This window comes from Cetorhinus maximus, chromosome 14 (assembly GCF_964194155.1).
Source record: "Cetorhinus maximus chromosome 14, sCetMax3.hap1.1, whole genome shotgun sequence".
Taxonomy (NCBI): Eukaryota; Metazoa; Chordata; class Chondrichthyes; order Lamniformes; family Cetorhinidae; genus Cetorhinus; species Cetorhinus maximus.
Window position 1 is genome coordinate 55968139 of NC_135892.1, and position 15598 is coordinate 55983736.

The window sequence follows — 15598 nt, forward strand, 5'->3', positions numbered from 1 at the left end:
TCGGCCCAAACCCCCCGCCCCTAGGCTCGGCCTGACCTGATCACCACATCCCCCAGGCCCTACCCAACCTGCCCAACACCACCCACCCCACCCTGATCCCAAGGCCCAACCTGACCCGACTTCCATAGCCAGCTTCCATCTATAGCTCCCATCCACAGGCCCGATCCAACCCACACACCTGTCCCCAGGTCCGGTCTGACCACTCCCCTAAAGGCCCGACCCAATCTGACACACTCCCCCATGCCCGACCCGACCTGCAGTCCCAGGCCCGACCCTTTCCCGCTGCCCCGCCCCCCTCATCCCTCCCCCCTCCCAGTTTCCGGGTCCAACCCGACAACCCTCCCAATGACTCAATCCAACCTGACCTCACTGACCCAGGCCCAACCAAGTCCAACCTGACACCCAAGCCCAACCTGGCCCCCATGCCTGACTTGGTCGAAGACAACACCACCCCCCCACCCCACCAAGCCCACAACCCAAACCTCTCTTCCCACACCCGGCCTGATCCCCCGCCAATGCTCGGCCCGATTCTACGCTGCTGTGCTCAGGCCAATTAAAGCCCCCTCCCCATTCATTCCCAGGCCCAAACAGACCCCCGACCCGACCACCCCCCAACCCCAGACTCAGGCCCCACCTGACCTGGCCGCTCCCCCAAGTCCGACCCGAACTCCCACCCAAGCTGGACCCAAACTGATCCCCCCATCAAGCTCAACCCGTCACCCCCTCCCAAGCCCAACACGATCTCACCCAGCCCCACACACCCAGCCTGCCTCCCACCCCCATTCTCTACCACTAGCCCCCAGGCCCGACCCGACCTGTCCCAATCACACCAAGACCTGCCCTGCCCAACCTCACCCCCACCCCCAGGCCCAAGCTGACTTGGCTGCTCTCCCAGATGCCAGGCCCGACCACTCACCCCAACACCCAGGTCCCTCCTGGCCCCTCACCCAGGCCTGATCCGACCCCTCTCCGACTTCCACTTCCCAAATCCCATTCCCTTACCTTGTGTCCGGCTTGTCATAGTGGCTAGTGCCTTAAAAAAAAAGGGGGCCATGGCTTACTTACCTTCGACTGAGCTGCCCTCGACTGTAGTTCCTGGGAACCCACTGCAATACTCGGATCTCACATAGTCCGAACCCGGAAGGTTGGGCGAGATAGGAGCAGCTGGGTTTCAAGGTAAGTAATTAGGAGCAGAGTGGCAATCTGACTCAATTGACTAATTTTAACTAGGGCAGACTAGCTAAAGTGGTGCTGGCCACTTCAGCTTCCTGCTGAGGTTTGCAGCCACTCAGCTACATGCTTACCACTGGGCTGCATGCTATCATTTAAATTAACAGGCAACGCAAAGTTTGTGGTGTTACCTGCACGGCAATGAATCCCATGCCCAGTAGTGGGAGTTAGATGTTTTCTCCCCCCATTGGCTTTTACATGCAGCAACCAAATGCACTGGCAAAGTAAGTGCTTTTCCATATTCACGAAAGCAATGATGTAAAATATCAGCATTTATAAGTGCTTTAAAAGGAAATGATTTGCTATATACTACACAAGAAAAATCTTCTCTACCCTATATACCAGAATTATGGTATATTATATCAAAATAACCAATGACTTAATATATTTAATTGCTCCTTCTTTGAATCATTTTTTCTTTTTTATCTCTTACTAAAAAGAGGTTGAGCTAGTGAAAGCTAAAATTTTATTACATTTACCTTGGCAACAGATATGCTGCTTGTACTTTATGGATAATGCCAAGACAATCCTTGAGGTCTAGCCAACTGGCCTCTTTCACTTTTGATTTATGGCGAAGAACTAGAAATTCATGTTTTTTAATCAGGCAATTAGGCAGAAGAGCAAGAGAGACTGAAGGAAAACTAGTAGCAGTGTTGTAAATAAGTTAGTAGACACAGTGAACAAGAAATAGATTTGTCATTTAGTTGATGGAATCAGGCAAAATGTTGTTCTTCAATGGATCAAGGGAAATGCACCAGAAGGTAAAAAAACAAAATCAGGAGGAGGGGAAAAGAGAAGTTATTCTCAAATTTGGAATTTGGTGCAATACTGGTGTAAGGTCCCCTGACCTTAACTGAGTACTCGGGACGAGACATAAAGGTAACAGATAATGATTTCAGTGAAACAAGTTAACCAAATTTATTAAATAAATGATTGAACAAAAATACTTAACAATAGGTGATAGCAGACAAATTGTTTTTTGATCCTTGCTCCTCGAAGCTGCCTAGACACAGGTGACGTCTTTGATTCTCCCTGAGGTGTTCTCTGGCTCCTCCCGTGTGTTGAGGTGTTCTTTTATACCCTCCCCAGGTCTGGCTACATGCAGTTTTCCACAAATTCTTGCCTATGCGCGACCTGGCTTTCTAACCCCAGGGTCACCAGCCTATACCCCTATTTCTATGCTCTTCAACCAGCAAAAATAGTTTCTATCTATCCTATCTGATCCTCTAACATCTTGAAATTTCAATCAAACCAGCCTTTAGCCTTCTAAATTCCAGGGAATATAACCCTAGTTTGTGTAATCTCGCCTCCTAATTTAATCCTTGGAGTCCAGGTAACATTCTGCACCCCCACCAAGGCCAGTATATCCTTACTAAGTGGGGTACCCAGAACTGCTCACAGTATTCTAGGTGTAGTCTAACCACAGCTTTGTAGAGCTGAAGCATGACTTCTACCCCTTGTATTCTAGTTCTCAAGACCTTAGCATTTTTGATCATTTTCTGTACCTGTCAATAGCATTTTAATGATCTAGGCACCTGGTCCCCCAAGTCTCTTTCGATCTCCACTGTTTCTAGCTTTTCACTCTTTAGAAAGTACCCTGTTCTATGCATTTTGGGTCCAAAGTGGATGACCTCATATTTGCCTACGTTGAAATCCATTTGTCCATTTGTCCATAATTTTGGCCGTTCAATGTCTCTTAGTAATGTTACATGTCCACCAATACTGCTTACAACTGCCGCCTAAATTTGGCTGTGTAATTTTCTATCCCATCATATAAGTTGTTAATAAATATGGTGAATAGCTGATGCTCCAATACAGCGGTGAATTTTACAGAGGTGTGTATTGTACCTCCCCCATCCCTTAGAAAAGTCAGTCACAAGCCAACCAACTTTATAAAAAACTGCCCTGCAGTGATAATATGTTGTGGGTGGCCTTAACAAGCTCAGCATGGGACTTTCACCTCTCAGTGGAAGGAAGTCTCATCCTCGAGAGCTGCTAACCAACCTAATTGACCGGCACCTCTCATAGTCCCAGCAGCGCCAGAACTCATTAGTGGAAGTCCCAGAAAGAAAGACAGCATGGATCCGGATGCAGGTAAATCCAGGATATTCGGGGAGTGATTGGGCACCCAGGATGGGGGAGGGTGAGGGTTCAGGAGACTGGGAGAGAGGCACAAAGCGGCCTTGGGGGTACCATCTTGGGGGGTTGCCACCAATGTGCACAGGGCCCTGTCCAAATGGGGTACACCCCCTTCCATTGTGCTTTATCACCAGAGTTGGTGAAAAAGCGGCCTGCTCACTCTTGTCCACCTTTCATGCCGACAGTATTATGGAGGTGGAGGCGGAGTTAGGCTTTTAATTACACTTTAATTGGGCACTTAAGGGCCTCCATAGGCCTAGGGCAGGCAGGCCAGCAGGCATCTTACCAATATATCGTATTATGGGGAATGGGTTGGGGTAAAGGGAGTTGGTAAAAGCAAGAGATGCATGCTTACGCCATTTGCAGCTTGTAAATCAGAACAAGTTGTGGGATGAGGAGGAAGTGGGATGTGAGAAGAAGAATTAAGAACGAGAATTTATCTTCTATTGTTGCAACCCTGCTGCTGGCCACTCCAACAATGGAGAGCAACATCTCCTCTATAGGGATATGGACATGCAGATATGCCCACCTCCCACCGGTTAGCATCTGCTGCCTCCTGTTGTGGGCTACTTTGTCCTGCAAGAGAAACTGTTTCAGTGAGCGTGGTGCAATGTGTCTAGGTGATGTGGCTATCATGGTTGAATAGATGGCAGCATTTGCAAGCTGTGAGATGTGGGTGTGGAATAACTTTAAGTGATGCTATCCCCACAATTTTGGGCCTGTTGTTGAGGCAGGCATCCAGTCAACAGTGCAGTTAGTGCTAGCTGCATGCTACAATCATGAAGTTGCCGTGCTACGTGCATTAGAAGCAACAATTGCAAATCAATCCTGCATCGCAATTTCCGTGCCCATATTTGGGGTGATCAAGTTTAGCCCCCATTCTCTCCCCTTCAACCCCACTTAATCCATTTCCCTCTCCCCTCTTAATCTGTGTTCCCATTGTTCTACTCATCACATAGTTCACACTGATGTATTCCTCACTTAACACTTGCCAAGTGCTGTTCTTGGGCTTCTTTCCCTCCTCTCTTCTATGTTGTCTCTTTTCCTCTCCTTTTTAGGGAGTTTTGCATTCTCATGCTCCATTAAATATTGGTAAATAATTTCTTAACTCATCCATATGATGTTCCTCTGTTTACATATGAACATACATATGAACATACAAATTAGGAGCAGGAGTAGGCTGATCGGCCCCTCAAGCCTGTTCGGCCTTTCAATAAGATCATAGCTCATCTGAATGTAACCTAAACTGCACATTCCTGCCTACCTCCGATAACCTTTCACCCCCTTGTTAATCAAGAATCTATCTAGCTCTGCCTTAAAAATATTCAAAGACTCTGCTTCCACCGCCTTTTGGAGGAAGAGAGTTCCAAAGACTCACAACACTCAGAGAAAAAATTCTCCTTATCTCCGTCTTAAATGACAGACCGCTTATTTATAAACAGTGACCCCAGTTCTAGATTCTCCCACAAGAGGAAACATCCTCTTCACGTCCATCCTGTCAAGTCCCCTCAGGGTCTTAAATGTTTCAATTAAGTCACCTCTTATTCTTCTAAATTCCAGTGGATACAAGCCTAGCCTGTACAGCCTTTCCTCATAAGACCATCTGCCCATTCCTGGTATTAGTTTAGTAAACCTTCTCTGAGCTGCTTCTAACATATTTACATACTTAAAATAAGGAGACCAGTACTGTACACAATGCTCCAGATGTGGTCTCACCGATGCCCGAAACAACTGAAGTACAACCTCCCTACTTTTGTAATCATAGAACCATAGAAAAGTTACAGCACAAAAGGAGACCATTCGGCCCATCTTGTCCATGCCAGCCCGAGGATACCCAGGTGCCCTTTCTAATCCCACCTTCCTGCGCCCGGCCCATAGAGCACTTAAGGTGCAGATCCAGGTACTTTTTAAAAGAGTTTAGAGTTTCTGCCTCTACCACCAACTTGGGCAGTGAATTCCAGACACCCACTACCCTCTGCATAAAAAGGTTCTTCCTCATGTCCCCCTTACACCTTCTGCCACTTATCTAGAATCTATGTCCCCTGGTTCTAGAATTCTCCACCAAGGGAAACAATTTTATCCTGTCCACTCTATCTATTCCCCTCATAATCTTGTACACCTCAATCAAGTCACCTCTCAGCCTTCTTTGTTCTAAGGAAAATATCCCCAACCTATCCAATCTCTCCTTGTGGCTACAATTTTCTAACCCTAGCAACATTCTTGTAAACCTCCTCTGCACTCTCTCCAGAGCTATTACGTCCTTCCTGTAATGTGGTGACCAGAACTGGTGCTATAGAAACCAGATTCAACCAGTTAGCTAATTAACTACTCAGCTCCTATGGCTGAGAGTGAGTTTACCCTGCCTAAACTGCAAGAAAGAAAGAACTTAGCCTGCTTACACAGTACTTTCCAGTTACTGCTAATTACAGACTAGATTAGATTTTAAGAGCAAAATTTAAGAACAAAATTAACACTTAAAGCTCCCCTCTCACCAAACTCCAAGGGGCAAAGTTTCCTGTTGGCGTTCGGGGGTGGGCCCCTCACGCCAATATGTAAAATGACGTGCGGTGACGGCAGGTGTGTATCCCAACGTCAATGCATGTCATTCCAATCTTTCGTTCGGCGAATGCGCGCCGGAGGCGGCTGCACGCCCACCGAACTGTCAAAAGCCCTTTAAGGCCATTAATCAACCAATTTAGGTAATTGACCGGGCTGCCCGTCCAACCTTAAGGTTGGCAGGCAGGCAAATAGCCCAAGCTGCCTTCACATTTTTCATGAAACCTCATCCACGGGCGGGATGAGGTTTCATGAAGGTTTTATTAAATTAATAAATATTTTTTAAACATTTCATAAACATGTCCCAGCTCATGAGGGGACATGTTAAATGATTTTTAACTTTCTTTATTCTAAACTTTAAATCTGAATTTAATCTCCCTGAGGCAGCTCCGTGCCTCAGGGAGATTTCTGCGCTCTCCCCGACTCTCCCTCCTCCCCCCGCCCGCACAGGTAGCGTGCTACCAGGCGCTGAGTGCTATCAGGTGCACGTCATGCTTGGCTGGCCTTAATTGGCCCACCCAGGTAAAATGGTGGCACGCAGTCAATCGCGGGCGGTGATCGGCTCCGCTCCCGCCCACACCCGCTCCCGACCGGCCCACCCAACAGGCAGAAGATTCTGCCCCAAATCTTCACAGTTAGGCAGCTGCACTCCATTTACTTTTTCAATGCAGGTATAAATGGGTTACATCTCTGCTCAAATAATGGATAGAGGAAATGTCAAATGGACTAATTTGGGGCTCATCCGATATAACATCACCAGGGGCAGACTTTTCTCTTCGGTGTGCAGGGCCCGGCCCCACACGCCGACGTATAAAATGACGCGCGGTGACATCGGACGTGCATCCCAATGTCATCGCACGTCATTCAGACCTTTCACTCGGCTGGCGCGCGCCAGATGCGGCTGCACACCCACCAATCTGTCAAAGGCCTGTTAAGGCCATTAATAAACCACTTGAACTTATTGACAGGGCTGCCCGTCCAACCTTAAGGTTGGTGGGCAGGCAAAAAGCCCAAGCGGCCTTCACGTTTTTCATGAAACTTCATCCACGGGCAGGTTGAGGTTTCATGTTAAATTAATAAACATTTTTTGCACATTTCATAAACATGTCCCAGCTCAGAGGGGACATATCTAAAATGTCTAAATAATTTCAATCTTCCTTTATTTTAAAGTTTCAAATTGAACTTAATCTCCGTGCCTCAGGGTGATCACTGCGCTCTTTCGCACGCATGCGCGGGAGAGCCCAGGCCCCAACTCTCCCTCCTAGCCCCGCCCATACAGGTAGCACTGAGCACTACTGGGCGCGCATCATGCTGGGTGGGCCTTAATTGGCACGCCCATGTAAAATGGTGTCACGCAGCCGATCATGGGCGGCGATCGGCTCCGCGCCAGTTCGCGACCAGCCCGCCCGACAGACAGAAAATTCTCCCTCAACAGTAAGTTCATAATTCTTATCTCTGAATCACACATGAGGTTTTATGGCAGATTAACCTGCCTGCTCTCTAATCAGCTGTTGAAAGGACAACATTTGTATAAACCTGCCCATATTAATTTTGTGCCATTGTTAGCTGCATTCTGTAGTTATGGTCATTTGCTCAAGTTCAGTTATCAACCAACCTATTTATTTTGTTTCACAAATTTAATTATGTGTAGCAAAGGACATTAATTTCATACAAATGTACAAACCTATTTTCTCCAATTCACCACTATTGGGTGTTGCTCACAGCATTACTGGATGTTTTAGAAATTATATTGGATTACCAAGAGTGCAGTTTAAAATCTATTGTATAAACAAAATTAGGCTCCAAGGACCATTAATGCTGGGATCATATGGAAGCCTGGCGGTCTTTTATACTGAGATTAATGGGAGCTCGCTGTGAGTATTTCAGTCACAACTTGGTTTTGCAATTATATTTATAGGAGCCAAATGGTCTAAAAAATAAGGCCACTGGAGTATGAGTCACACTTAGAATCATGAATTCGTTACTGAATGTTGTTCATTATGTGTATTTAAACACTGAATAGAAAGCATCAGGTACATTTTGTACAATGTTAATCACTGAACATAAACTGATCACTTCCAAGAATAGTAATACTTACGCAGTGTAATTCCACATTTGGATGAGGCAAAAATAACTGCACCATACAGAGAAAATCACATTCACAAATCACTAAAAGTAGCAATGCAAGTTAATAAGGCCATAAAAGAAGCAAACCAAGCATTGGGTTTCATGTCTAGAGAGATGGAATTGAAAAGTGAGAAGTTATTTTAAACTTTTATAACACTTTAGTTAGACTGTACTTGACAAGCTGTGCACAGTCCTGGTCTCCATATTATGAAAAGCACATAGAGGCACAGCAGAAGGTGCAAAAATGATTCACAGGGATAATGCCAGAACTGAGAGGATATTCTTATCAGGAAAGATTGAACAGTTTGGAGTCCTTTTTTCTAGGAAAGAGAAAGCTGAGGGTTGACCTAATAATTGACTAATTGTCAACTGAATTTTGGCCGCACTCCAAATTTTCCTGTGCCATCCATGATGATGCCAGGCGCTGGTGTGGCTCAAAAATGCCGCCCAAGGTGATTAATATAGGTCAGACAAAGCAGTGATTCTGATACCAATACCTGGGAAACCACATTAAATAGCTACCTCCAGTCCAAGAAATAACCATTCACCACTACTCTTTTGTTTCCTGTCACTCGACCAACTTTATATCCAAAACAAAAACAGAATTACCTGGAAAAACTCAGCAGGTCTGCCAGCATTGGCGGAGAAGAAAAGAGTTGACGTTTCGAGTCCTCATGACCCTTCAGCAGAGTTCTGCTGAAGGGTCATGAGGACTCGAAACGTCAATTCTTTTCTTCTCCGCCGATGCTGGCAGACCTGCTGAGTTTTTCCAGGTAATTCTGTTTTTGTTTTGGATTTCCAGCATCCGCAGTAGTTTTTTTGTTTTTAACTTTATATCCACACTGCCATTGTCCCTTTTATTCCATGGGCTTTAAATTTGCTAACAAGCTTGTTATGTGGAACTTTATCAAACGCCTTTTGGAAGTCCATATACACTACATCAACCACATTATTCTCATCAATGTTCTCTGTTACCTCATAATAAACTCAATCAAGTTACTTGAACATAATTTACCTTGAACAAATCCCCAGTGGCTTTCCTTAATTAATCCACATTTGTCCAAGTGACTGTTAATTTTGTCCCAGATTATCAATTCCCACCACCAATGTTAAACTGACTGGCCTGTAGTTGCTGGGATTATCCTTACACCCTTTTTTGAGCAGGGGTGTAACATTTCCAAATGCCTAGTCCTCCGGCACCACCCCTCAGAAGAATTAGAAAATTATGGCCAGTGCCTCTGCAATTGCCACCTTTACTTCCCTCAATACCCTCAGATGCATCTAACCCATTCCTAGTGTCATATCAACTTTAAGTACCGATATCCTATCCAATAGCCCCTGCTTATCAATTTTAAATCCTTCGAGTGTATTAATTACCTCCTCTTTCACAATAGCCTGGGAAGCACCTTCTTCCTTGGTAAAGAAAAATGCAAAGTATTCATTTAATACCTCAGCTATTCCCCCTGCCTCCATGCATAAATCCCATTTTTAGTCCCTAATCTGCCCTACTCCTCCTTTTACCATCATTTTACTATTTATATGCCTATAGAAGACTTTGGAATTCCCTTTTATGTGAGCTGCTAGTCTCTTCCCATACTCTCTCTTTGCCGATCTGATTTCTTTCTTCACTTCCCCCCTGAACTTCAAATATTCAACCTAGTTCTCACTTATATTATCAACTTGACATCTATCATACGCACCTTTCCCCGGCTCTAATTCCTTCATCATCCAGGGAGCACTGGTTTTATAGTTTTTGCACCTCTCTGTAATTTCCTTGCAAATCTGTTTCTCCATATCATTCCCAGTAGTTGGTGGTCTATAGAATATATCAAATTTGCATCAGCTGGAGGGTTGGAGAATCTTCATATTGCTGGATTTGAGCAAGACTGCAAGATATGGGTATCCTTTCCCTGTTGACAGCACAGTAAATTGTGCCTCATAATATGGTAATAGGAAGTCATGGAATAAGTAGTATTTATTGTCTTATTTAATAGGGCTAGCTATGGGAGAAATAGATTGAAGATTTTTCGATCAACAAGATTCCAAAATTTCTGGGCTGAGGATGGAGTTCAACATTTGCAGTTATGTTGAAGGGAGATTCGTTGGATTTCTGCTCCAAAGGTGCCATTGTCGCAAATTCCAACAGGTTTTAGAACAGCTTGAAGGAGCTCCTGGCTTCTCAGTGGCATTCATATGTAAATCACAGAGGTAGGAAGAAAAGGCATATTCTGCACAGCATTCCATAACTTGTGTATCTACCTGTATGGTACTAAACATGCACAAGTGCTATTAAAGGAGATGTGGTTGCCTAAAAGAAGAGCTGCTGAATCTGAGATTTCTTGAGATTGTCTATACATAGGAATTTTTTTCATAATTTCATTCATAAAGACCACCTACATGTTTCATTGTTCACTGAGAGAATTGTACTAAAGGGGGGTTAGGGACCAAGGATCTAAATACTGAAGAATATATACTTTCCATGTTGTATGAAGAGGAGCAGCAGAGGCTTTAAGAGAAGGAAAAAAACAGACATCACAAGAGTCAAATCCCAGCATTACTTATTCAACAGGATGCATTCATCCATGTAAACATTTCAAGATCTTTCTCTTGAGCTGTTTCTGCAGAGGGTGCACCTCAGTTATGAAACTTTGGAAGAACTCCATTCATTGTTGGACGCAGATCTGCTCCAAGGTCCATAGCATGTATAGGTTTGACGATGACAAAGAAAGTTGCCACATTTCTGATGCTACAGGCTTATTCAAGGGAGGCACAGGCAACTTTTGCCAGGTCTGCCAAATCTCTGTACCTTCAAGTATAAGGCAAGTCAGCAATGCTGTCTTTACATGGGCAGCTCAGTTTATATAGCTCGCAGGTTGTCCCAGACGACTTGGCTAAGATGATTTAGAGGGTGATCATTTTTTATGAATTACCAGATTCCTCAGGCTTGTGGGGCTACTGATTGCACCTACGTAGTCTTGTGTGTTCCAAATGTAAATCACCATGAGAACCACAAGCACTTCAATTCCCTAAGTCTGCAGGGGGTTTGTACCTAGAGCCACAGCTTCTTGCAATATGCAGGAAGTTGTCATATCAGTGGTCCAATGTTCCTGCCCTGCTGGGGCAGGCGGCAGTACGGGTCATGCTTGGCAAGATCCCCCCCTTGCTCCTAAGACCATAGCACCACTTCATAGGATCACCAGTTCTCCAGAGGAGGACTGCAATGAATGAAGCACACAGTAAGGCAAGAATTAGAACTGAGCAAGTCATTAAAATGCTTAAAGGAAATTTCTGGCCCAGAACATAAAGAAAGTCCAGTGGCAAATGATACAAGACAGCAGATATTCAAAGTCATTCAAGACACTTTCACGGTGCCTAAGCAATATTTTTCTGAGATCACAGCCAAAGTTGAGCTGCCTTTCACCAACCTGCATCCTTTCTCCTCATGTCTAACCATCACATCATAATCAGGAGGTTCAGCATTCACCGCTGTTCTATGAAATAAGCAAAAAACCAAGCATCAATAATTCTAGTGAGTTATTGTAACTACACACAAAAACATTATAGGCAGAATTTTATGGTCCCCCCCTCACCGTCTGGCGAGTTTGCAGGTGGGAGGGCCCATAAAATTCCCTGGGCGACCTTCCTGTCCATAATTTTACATGTGGCAGGTGGGGTCGAGGGTGGTCCACACACACTCGCTCAAATTAGATCCTTACGGCCAATTATTGGCCACTTAATGCCCACTTGCTGCCCAGCCTCAATTTTGAGGCTGGTGGGAAGAGTAAAGAGCAAGGGGAAAGCCTAGCAGGTCACCCTGCTTGGGCCTCATGCATAAAAGTAGAGGATGCATCCCTCAAGGGCCCACTTATCCACATTAGATTCCCTCCTCCCTTCACCTCTCCATCAAGACCCCCCACCCACAGCCTTCTCCCCAGCACCCCACCAACCCCCAGGCCCCACCTTCCTATTCTTGCCTTCAGAACCAACACCGCCCCCTCCGCCCCCCACCCCCCACCCCCCGATTGTATTTCTTTAGGTGAGCCATATCTTGTAAAAAATTTAATCAACTCCTCCACAATCTTCTTAAGTTGTAATATTTCTTAAAGGTATCGCTTCAGGAAACCTAGTAGACACATCCATTATTGACATACTGAAATACTGATTTCCACTTTTAGCCTTAGGGAGGGGTCCTACACAATCAATCATGACGCTGGTAAAAGGTTCGTCAAATGCTAGTATTGGGATTAAAGGCACAGGCTTAATCATGCTTGTGGTTTTCCTGTTATATGACATGTATAACAGGTTCTACAGAATTTGACTACATCCCTATGCAATCCTGACCAAAAACAAAACCTCTGGTTTTTTTCCTGTGTTTTCCTAATTCCTAATTGTCTCCCCATTGGAATTTCATGAGCAATCCTCAGAATCTCATTTCTATACCCTAATGGGATAACAATCTGATGCACCTCCCTCCAGCTTTCATTTTCTGAGACATGATCCAACTTCCACTTTCTTATTAAAATATCCCCTCGAAGATAATAACATACTGGAATATATTTTGCTTCTGTTTCTGAATAAGCTTTCTGATATAACTGTTTTAATTGCAAATTATTTTTCTGTAACTCCACTAACATCTTTGAGTTAAATATTTCAGCTGAACTGTCCTGCATTCCTTCCTCCTGAACAATGTTATCAAACACAGTGCCAGCTCATTGGGTTTCAACACCTTCTTCTTGCCTTTGAACTGCCTGCTTGTCTCGTTTGTCTTGTTCTTCCCTATGAGCCTTTGATCTCGTTACAACGCAATCAAGAAACAATCCAGAATGCTCCTTCTGTAACACCTCTGTTGAAAACACTTCTACAGGCTGCTCAACTACCATAGGCATCACCCACATTTATAATCCAGCTATATCATTACCCAGAATAAATTGAACCCCTGCAATGGGCAATTTTTTCACCACCCCAACTATAACTTCACCTGTCTTCCATTTGCTCTTTAAATTTACCTTCCACAACGGAATAGATTTAGCATCTCCATGAACCCCACTTATTATCACCTGCTGCTGCAATACTCCATTTGAATAACAAATATCACTATCCCACAACATTCAGGATTGACTAGCCACTGTGTCTCTTCAAATTTTAACATAGAGAGGTCATAGAGGTCTACAGCACAAAAACAAGCCCTTTGGCCCATCAAATCAGCGCCGGTCAAACAAGTACCTAACTATTCTAATCCCATTTTCCAGCACTAGGCCCATAGCCTTGTATGCCATGGCATCACAAGTGCACATCCAAACACTTCTTAAATGTTAGGAAGGTTTCTGCCTCTACCACCCTTTCAGGCAGTGAGTTCCAGATTCCCATCAATTTCTGGGTGAAAAAATTCTTCCTCACATCCCCTCTAAATCTCCTGCCTCTTAACTTAAATCTATGCCCCCTGGTTATTGATCCCTCTACCAAGGGGAAAAGTTCCTTCCTGTCTACCCTATCTATGCCCCTCATAACTACCTATTCCATCTTTACATCCTCCACCCTGTACACATGGAAAGACTTTCCCTTCACACACAAAGTCTTTAAACATTTTTGCAACGTGCTCCTCAGAATTCTCGAGTGAACTGTGAACACATTCCCACTTCTTCAACTTTCACTGATTCTCCCTGTTTCACCTGTACACAAACCATTGGTTTCTCCTGTGCCTGAACCTCAGAATCCATAGTACATTTACTTCCAGAGCTTTTCTGTACCCCAACAATTCCAACAGATTTTTCCTGCAATCTCCAACACACTGACTTCATGTGCCCCACTTTATTACAATGAAAACACCTCACCTTTCAAATGTCACTTTTACCTTCAGCATTTTCCTTTTTATTCTGAGAAAGAACTTCCTGGGACCTTCCAGCTACTCCTCTTCCCTGACTACCTACCTTTCTTTCACCTTCCCACTTTTTATCCTTTTCCAATTTGAAAGGGTGATGAAAAAAAAGTTTAGCTCTATGAACTAACACATAATCATCAGCTATCTCTGCTGCTTGTCTTACAGAATCAACCCTCTGTTCCTCCACATGGGTTCTCACTACTGAAGGGATTGAATCTTTAAATTCCTCCAAAAGAATAACTTACCTAAGAGCTGCATAGGTTGTTTCTATTTTAACGCCTGTATCCATCAGTCAAAATTAATTTGTTTTACTCTTTCAAACTCAATATAAGTTTGCCCAGGCTGTTTTCTCATATTCCTAAATTTCTGCCTGTATGCTTCAGGAACCAACTCAAATGCACTCAAAATAACCTTTTTCACCACATCATAATTCACCGACATTTCTTCAGATAGCAAAGCATATAACTCATGCGCCCTACCTCGCAACTTAGACTGTGATAATAACATCCAGTTTTCCTGTGGCCATTTCATCTGTTTAGCTAACTTCTCAAATGAAATAAAGAATGCTTCAAAATCTTTTTCCTTAAACATCGGAAGAGCTTGTACAAATTTAAACATCTCCCCACTGGGTTCTACTCTGGAGATAAGTCCTTCCTCACCTATGTCTCTTTTTTAACTGTCAATTTTTCAGTTGGAATTCTCTCTCTCTTTTTCTCTTTCCTCCTCCTCTATCTTCACAATTTCTAACTCCCTTTTAAAAGCCATTTCTCTGTCCTTTGCTTCTAATTCAAGATTTTCCAGTTCCTTTGCTTGTTCAAATTCAAGCATCTTCATTTGTAACTGAAGTCTCACTACCTCCAGCTGTGACTCACTAATGTCAGGTTTCACTTCTAACTGTAGATGCTGTGCTATACTCTTAATTATACCTGATTTCCTAGCACCCTCAGGTAACCCCAATCTGCCAACTCTGTTAACCTACTTTTGGTTATTTTCTCCAACCCAATCAGGGTTATCTCTTCTACTCCCAGTCAAGTTTTAGCAATTTCCAAAGCCATTTTGTAGTCTCACCACTTCTAAAATACCTCACCAGCTCCTGAATTCAAAGTGCTTCTCACCCTCATAATCTAAAGATTCACCAATTCCAAAGCAATCAAGGAATTACAAATATTTTAATCCCGCTAAAGCCCCCAATTGTTATGACAAAGCAGCTGGTAAAGCTGAGTTATTTAAAAATCCCAGACGCAAACTTTAAAAATATAATTATGACAGCTGTTTAAGTGATATGTTTGAGATGCAGCTCTAAATTTAGGAATCAGGCCATCAGTTCTTGAGAGGTTTTATATCAAGCTACATGAGACATTTATTAATTCACACAAATTAAATATATACACATGGCTACAAATTACTACTATCATAACTTTTAACAAATTCCCAAACTAATCTCCACTAAGGCAATAGCAACCCTACAGACTTTAAGCAGACACCAGGAAAAGCATTTTCACTGTACAAATTCAAAATGAGGTTCCTTTCAATTTGGTTCTTTTGCAGACACAGTGGCAGGCTTACAGGCTTTGATGTTACATGCCTCTGCCCTGCACACACAAAACTGCTATCGGTTATACCCAGCACATTTCTTTGAATGCAAATTCCCATTGCATCACAAGCCCC

General features: G+C 43.8%; 1 long non-coding RNA gene across 1 annotated transcript in view; it reads right to left on the minus strand.

The window, feature by feature from the left end:
- The window catches only part of LOC144690134 (uncharacterized), a 36910-nt gene extending 25397 nt beyond the window's left edge, over window positions 1-11513 (minus strand). Inside the window, exon 1 of the long non-coding RNA XR_013578762.1 lies at window positions 11478-11513. This is a non-coding gene — a long non-coding RNA (uncharacterized LOC144690134). The remainder of the gene's footprint in view (window positions 1-11477) is intronic.
- Window positions 11514-15598: the final 4085 nt, after the last annotated feature.